Source organism: Anneissia japonica, unplaced genomic scaffold (assembly GCF_011630105.1).
Source record: "Anneissia japonica isolate Jap-2015-1 unplaced genomic scaffold, ASM1163010v1 scaffold2756_len2360902_cov194, whole genome shotgun sequence".
Lineage (NCBI taxonomy): Eukaryota > Metazoa > Echinodermata > Crinoidea > Comatulida > Comatulidae > Anneissia > Anneissia japonica.
Window position 1 is genome coordinate 1,918,382 of NW_022719050.1, and position 8,189 is coordinate 1,926,570.

At 33.6% G+C, this 8,189-nt stretch overlaps 1 protein-coding gene across 1 annotated transcript in view; it reads right to left on the bottom strand.

Annotated features, from left to right (window-relative positions):
• Positions 1-1,467, bottom strand: part of LOC117110775 — a 5,493-nt gene extending 4,026 nt beyond the window's left edge. The window contains exon 1 of the mRNA XM_033253573.1: positions 1,339-1,467. The gene's annotated coding sequence lies outside the window, so the exon portion shown is untranslated. The remainder of the gene's footprint in view (positions 1-1,338) is intronic.
• Positions 1,468-8,189: the final 6,722 nt, after the last annotated feature.

An 8,189-nucleotide genomic window follows, 5' to 3' on the forward strand; every position in this document is an offset into this window, starting at 1 on the left:
ATGTGTGTGTGTGGATAATTATTAAAATCTTGATTTTTTTTTGGTCAGATTTAATGCACATTACTTTCACGCCCGTAGCAATACAACGTGTGCCAACGAAATACGGTCATATATACATTCTAATAAAAGCAATGTTATGACTTGCCCCCAGCAACGCGAAATTAACGTTCGACGAGACATCGCTAGATATATGCAAACGATGTGGCTACACAATTACTGATTGGCTTCGATTTAAAATGATTGATACGTTCAGTATAGATCAATATAAGGCCCTAATTTTATGACAACTTTATTATTTGAGCCTAACGTGAAACGACGTGCCGGTCCGGGTATGTGATCAGAATGATCGACTAAGTACTCGTACTTAATATGTAATACCGTATATGAGGCTTATATATGAAATTGATTTTACTCATTGAGAGATTTGAACCCAGGATATTAATTAGTATTGGGAGAAAAGCAGATCACCACCACAGTACCTATTGAACCTAGGCGACTGCAGCCATTGAGGCCTGTCATCACACCCACCGGGCAACAACCTACATCGGAAAGCCTGGCTACAACTACTAAACAGGCTACGCTCTGGCACTTGACGGTTTGCTGCCATCATGAAAATGTGGGGCATCGCAGACAGTGGCGTTTGTCCTTGTGGACATGTACTGACTCATGGACATGTGTGTGTGAGTGTGCTGGGACAGAAATGTCTATTATCTGAAGTTGACAACCCTCGGCTGGTGGCATACCACTGCAAATTTTTAAGCAATAATTATTTAAATATACAAGATAATAATACCACCAATCTAAATCTCCGCTTTTTGGTGACGTGACCAAGTGTTTATTTTTTCGTATTTCATATAAAAACCAAATTATAATTTGTTGAATTTCGATCATCAATAAGACTGCTTGTTGATCCAGTAAAATGATGTTGACGATGGGGGGTGATGCTGCTGATGATAATGATGATATGATGATGATGATGATCATCATCATCATCATAACGGTAATGATGATGATGGTGGTGGTGGTGGTGGTGATGATGATGTTGATATTAATGATGACGATATTAATGATGATATTATTACTTCATTGATGAATTTATTAGGCCTATAATTATTATTAGGCATACGATTCTCAGAAAAGTATACCACAAATATGTTTCTATAGTAGGTATATCTATCCATTAGTTACCCTAATCCATTAACAGTGTGAACCTATTTTATTTTGTCCCCTATATCAGGGAGGTGCTTTAACCCTGCTTATAATAGTGAATTAGTAGACCGTATTATAATACATAACCCACTATTTTCGAACCGGGTTAATTTAACTAAACTCACGTACCTTCAAGCGTATCCGATGGGGGTAACGGTTTTTACTCGACTATCCAGAGTATTTTCTGATGCATTGCGACAACTGTCTTGACAGTAAATAATTATTAGAATTTCAGATTACTGCATGGCATTGAACGATATACTTATGTCTCCGACGCCTTTTTATGTCTAATGTATAATCTGTATGTATGCACGTATAGTATATGTATTAAGCTCTTATGTAAACACCTTATACAATGTACAACAAATAGTGTCTTCTTTGAATAAATTTATTTGAAATTTGAAAAAAAAGAATCAAATTAATCAAATAATGTATACGTTTTTTTATAACGCAAAATTATACAACGCACTGAGTTACTAAAAGTGTGTTTGTATTAACGTGTAACCAGGTCCGGTTGTAAACAAAACCGCCAAGAGCAATTCTGCTGCGTCTGATAATAGCAATTTTATCGAAAGCTTTTTTCATTCGTGTAAACACGTAAAATTTGTTAAATTGATCCTATTTAATACTCTTTAAATTACCTTGTATCGATTAAGTATGTTTATTAAAATAGTAGGCCTGCATTTTGCCTGACATACTAACAAGAACTTCCATTCATAAACTGCACATATATTTAAATAAAGTAAAATTTACTTACACTTAACTTTGAAATAAAATACATAAAAAAAACATTGCCAAACACATGCGTTTATTCTGCCGACAGATGTTTATTGGGCATCAGAATTAATACCATAGTAATAATAATATAATTAATAGCACGAAAGTTCCAAGCAGTTACGTAATATTTAAAATAAGACAAATATATTAAAATTAAAGCTCCGTTTACAAATTCTTAATGAAGAAAATTAACGTCAGCGGTAGACTGAGAGTGACAAAGAGCATATTGAACATCCGAAAAGCACTCAGAATACTTAATTTAAAAAAAAAAATTGCTATATAAACATTGATTGGTTGATATTAGGAAGAATCGGAAAGTTGCAACGAAGGCAAGTTTAGTTTGATGCGATAGATGATACTGCCAACATATTTGTCACTAATAAGCAAGCCAATATTTCTTTTTCTATTAATAATTATTATTATGTTTTGAATGTGTCTCAGAACCCTGGCTGAATTCATAACTCGACTCGAAATTTAACTTGGTCTACAATACATTACCTAAGCGGTTTTACCGGTTTTTCTAGCAATAGTGATTCGTTAACAAAACGCATTTTGATACCTTCCTGTTTTTATGTTTAAAATAAATTCTGACACAAATGATCTCATTCTATTTATTATTCATTCAAAGTGTGTGTAATATGTGCTGTTTTATATGATTCTAATGAATTTTAGCTCAGCCGTTGGCAGTTTTAAATGGCGCCAGCTAGAGTCAGTGATCGTGATAGAGGAGTAAGGAAGAGTCTACAACAATATTTGTGATTTATAATGCCTTATTAGAACATGGCCATGGTCTAAATAAGAAACTTGATATAAAAGCTTAAGGTGAGAGAAGTAATAATGATTAAACGTGATATGGCAGATTTTGCTATCTTCGCTCAGGACATGAATTATGAATAGTTACTGTGGCTAACTGGTGTTGTGATGTATGATGTTGAGTTGCTCAGAAGTTAAATGTATGTACTATATTTTTAAATCGTGCTGAAACATGTGTAATCAGTTACTTCCAGTGTTATTAGTGCTGTAACATTCCTTTGGCTATAGTTTCTAAAAATCTCTTTCATCATTGTAATGGCAACGTCCAATATCGTAAAAAAAAAATCAAACACACTTTTAAATGATATTGAAAAAAAACTATCCATTAATATTATTAGGACCAATAATAATTGTTATTGTGTTTTAGTTTGATTTGGAAATTATTTTACTTAGTGTAAGTAAATGATTATACATAATTAATTATTTTTGATGATCAGACTAACGAAGAGGCTGCTGAAGAATGGAACGTACCTATTTGGCATTCGGCGAAATTATTGTTACTGTATTTTCTTTGAATTCATTATCTAATTTACATTCAATTTGTATCTAAATCAGTTCTTCAATTATTCATCATTTATTCGATCATTTATAAACATTAATGAATTGATTATCTAATTTACATTGAAATCGTATTTAAATAAGTTCTTCACTTATAAAACATTTCGATTCGACCATTTATAAAACAAACATAGAAAATAAATTAATCTAAGTTACAGATACATAAAATGGTCAAGGAACGACATCATTATAAAGATAATTAATATTATTCATCAGTAATATCATTATGGATGTTGAGCTTCTATGTGTTTTAGTTTATGAGTTGGGTTTTCAATAAAGGTCAGTGTTTTGAAGTGTTTTAATGTGATTGCAGATGTAAATATCTAGTACATAATGTACTGTAAATGTCGATATGAAAATAACAGTACATTTCCTCAGAGTAAACGATCACTCTTATTGCGATTAGCACGGTGAAGAAGTATTGTCCACGGCGCTTCTCGAGCTGCTGTCAAAATTCCCAACTTTCATTTGATAAAGAGGAGCGTATATTGTACGACATAAGGAACTCATTGATAGTAAAAACAACGATAGACACATTATATTGCTTAATAGATTAAGTGGGTGAGTTCATTGATAATAAAAACAAATTTGACAGAATACATGAAAAGGCATGTTTTACATGTTATTTAACCAGTTGTTTTGATCGTCACATAATAGTTATAATTAGTTCATTATCAGGGTTTAGATGACATTGAAAATTATTGTTATGAGTTCGCAGTGAATTTATTTTGTAGACCATTCTAGTTGATCATGAATATTTTATGTAGCTACTACATACCATTTGTACTTGTCTAACAGCGTTCTTAGCTCAATTGAGCGTGGCAAAACGTGCGTCTGTAGTGTAAGTGGACAAAATACATAATTACTGTTCACACATTATTGCGAAATTTGCTGAAATTGGGGATTCAAATTTCATACACAAAACTACATATATCGGCCTCATAACATATGTTTTGGAGGGGGAGGTGGTCGATTATATAATTTTTGTTTGTCTTTTCTATTAAAAAATTAAATTTTATTATAATTCTATTGCCGTTGAGGTTCAATTGGAATTATGATTGAATTGAACTGAGTACTACCAGTATTTTAGCATTTTGTGCTATTTTGTTTTCTGTTTCTCTTGTATGTTTGCTATTACCTCTTACCTGCGCAAGACAGGTTAACTATCTGTCTATCGAGCTGTCTTTCTGTCTGTCTGTTATCAAGAAAGCAACAAATAATGAATGGATCATCATAAAATTTAGTGGAATAGCACATAGCAATAGAAGGAAGGCCTCTTTCAATTTTTTTTAAAGAACAGGTCAAAAGACAAGATCAAGGTAATACCCACTCGAGAAAACAATGTGCCTGCACACGACGAGTGATTCCATTACTTGTTTAGGGTATGCAATCATACAACTGTATTTTGGTACAGGGCGGAGATATGCGCTCTATATGGAGTGATTGCTTTAGTTACCGTATGTTCAATAAAGGATAAAAGCGAAACGAAAGAATTCGTGATACGTTTCAACCACATTACCAATCACGAAATCACTTTTAGGTATGGTTGTAGATTTGTATCATGGATGCTTTGTCCTTCCAACGGAAGGGCGAGAGGAGAGAGATTCGTCAAGGACAAAAATATTCTTTTATAGACCTACCAAGGAATACCTCAACCTGACTGAAAAATATACACATCAATGGCTTGAGCTAGCATGATACATAATAAAGATTACGATCAAACGACATGATTATCATTATCATTATTATCAATATCCTATTGGCCATCTAATTTAAAAAGGTAGCCGAGGCAATGGTTCGGAGAAAACCCAATTGTCTTGCGGCAACACGCTTCCTGTTTGGTCAAAATGCTCGTACCCTGACTATTTCAAAATAGAAAGAGCGATGGAAAAAACCAGAGCCACTAGGGGCGGATCTGGGTTCAAAATTTAGGGGCGTGGTCAGAATTATGAGGGCCCAACTTATCATTGGTCAACTCACAAAATAAATACTAGGTATACATAAGAGGATACCCAGAGTAGGATCCAGGATTTGAAGGAGGGGCTCAAAATGGCTCAAAATATTTTTTAAAAAAAAGCCCCCCCCCCCCAAAAAAGGGGAGTCCGGGGTCCTCCTCTGGAAACAATTTGATTCCTAGATTGAAGAGAAATAAGCCGACTTCTGAGGTGTCTTTAATTAACTTTCAAGTTTTTCAAAATTCAAGGTTTTCCCCCTCTTGACAACGTTCAGGTAAATTTTCTCATTCTTATTACAACAAATAGGCCTATTATGTGTGTATACATACAGAAAAAAAATTAGTAGTTGTAGGCCCTATACGTATTCTTTTTTCAATGGATCGATGAACCGATAGGCATGAAAACTATGTTTACAACCAACCAAACCGCAGTGTTTTTAATTTTATTTAATTGAAGTTATTTAGGCTAAATGTTTCAAAAACTATTTATTGAGGTCAAGTGATATTGCTTTATAATGACATACAAAAGACTATACATACATTATCATTTTGAAAATGTAAGATACATTGAAACAAAATTTTAATTTTACTTATTTACGGCTCCCGAGATTTGAATTTCCACGATGACCTTGCTGGAAATTCCCCGACAGGGAGTCAAGCGGAGGGTGCTTTTCCCCCTGGACCCCGGCTAGTGCCGCCCCTGATATATCATCTATTTTTCCTATTATAACAAAAGAAAAATAAAAAAATAAAACATTCAGCCAAAGTAATAAAAGCAAATACAGACAATATAACAGTATCACAGTACTGAAAATATTAAAAAGAAGTAAATGGATCTGGCAGACCCTTATTATGGCTGCAACAGCCGCTAGCATAAGAGCCACCCATGAAAACTTAAAAAATCTAAGAATATAATAATAATAATAATAATAATAATAATAATAATAATAATAATAATAATAATAATATTAATAATAATAATAACAACGACAATAATAATAATAATAATAATAGAATCATTACTATTTTCATTTATAAGTGTTAAAATTATTATCATTTTCAGGTAACAATTTTATATGCATATTGAAGATTTCAGCCCCCGATCCCGGCTATGCCATCACCAAAAACACACGCACTACCAGTTTTAAATAATATTATGATTCATTATGGTGACAAAGTAATAAAAATAGTTCTTCTCTACAAGCACAATGTAAATAGAAAAGGTAAAAACCAATATTAAACTACAATTACGTTCACTGTACGTACATTTCACAGTACATACCAGCTAAATTTAACGTGCATTAAAGTTAGCGAAATTTTAGATGTGATTACTAAGAAAATAAAAGTCAATTATCAGTTGGCCTATAAATAGCAATTATAAATAGCACACACCTCAAGATAATCATTTATAAATACATTTTTTGTGTATGTTGTGAATCTTTTCGAGAGAGAATGAGTATGTACCTTATCAATTGTTAAATTTCCAACAGAAGGTAAACTAGCACGAATGCATTTTTTTTGTGCAAATTCGTGATGTACACGCATAATATGTAAGTGTGTTTGTATTCTTGTATGAATGCACATTATCATTCGTATGGAAAAAACAATGATTCACATATTTATGGTAAAAATCACGGGTCCAGAAAAGGTAGGTCTAGAATTTGTTTTGCTTGGCAGCTCAAGAGTGGGGTTGTGGGGGGGGGGGGCGGTGGTATGCGCCAATGGCCACCATGTGAGCATCTATCTTCGGTGGTGACGAATACCCGATTGTTGTGATCGGCACTATGGTATGGGCGGCCATTAGGGCCAAAATAGACAAACATTGGCGTAAGAACAATCCCACTCTCACGCAGTAAGGACAATACAAACTGCCGTAAGGACAATACAAATTCTCGTAAGGACAAGAAAATCATTCGCCGTACAGACAAGACACAATTCGCCGTAAAGACAAGACGAACACTCGTAAGGACAAGACAATCACTTGCCGTATGGACAAGACAATTCGCCGTACAGACAAGACAATTCGCCGTAAGGAAAAGACAGTTTATAACGTTGAGGGCAGCATATTTTAAGAGGCGACAAGGTTATTTTTAGCACAGAAACATGAAAATATATTGGGTGGGGTGTACGTTTACTGTATGCACGTAATGTGTATTATTTACATTATTTGTGTGGGGAGGGTGAGGGATGTTTATGATTTATTTAAACTCTAAATTGTATTTTCTATAGTTAAGTTCTTTCATTTTAGCTTTAAGTTGTTGTTTTCCTCTTTGTTTATTAGTTTAAGTTTGACTGCGCCACTTTCTTGTGTGCTGCCACTGGTGTACAAGTGTAATGTCAAATAAATATTATTATTTACGGTATTTTCTGACGGCGGCGCGAAACTTGATTTATCTAACTTGTACAGTAAACTCCGCCCATAAGACCGAGTATCTCTTTCGCAACTAGGCCTACTGCAGCCTAAACTCAACATTAACGAAAAGGTTGGTAGCTTGCAGTAATGTATTGTCTTTTATATTTTTTACTAGCCTAGCCTAGGCCTCCTAGGTATATTTATTCATGTTCATCTTGTAGCCTAATACACTACTATAGCTATCAATACTTTAATTTTATTTTTGTTTGTTTATTTATCAAACCCTGATCACTTTTCACCGCTTTATCACAGTTTAGACTAGAGTAATTAAGTGGAATTTACATAAGCAATGTGATAATCGGCCCTTAACTGTAAGCCTATCAAAATAATATTGTTTATTTTGTACAGTATAATATATCTCTTGTATCAGCCACAATTTGTCATTTAGTTTTGTAAGCTGAAGAAGACCAGAGGACTGGTCGAATTTAAAAAAAAATAAACTAGTGTTCTATAGTCCACATGACT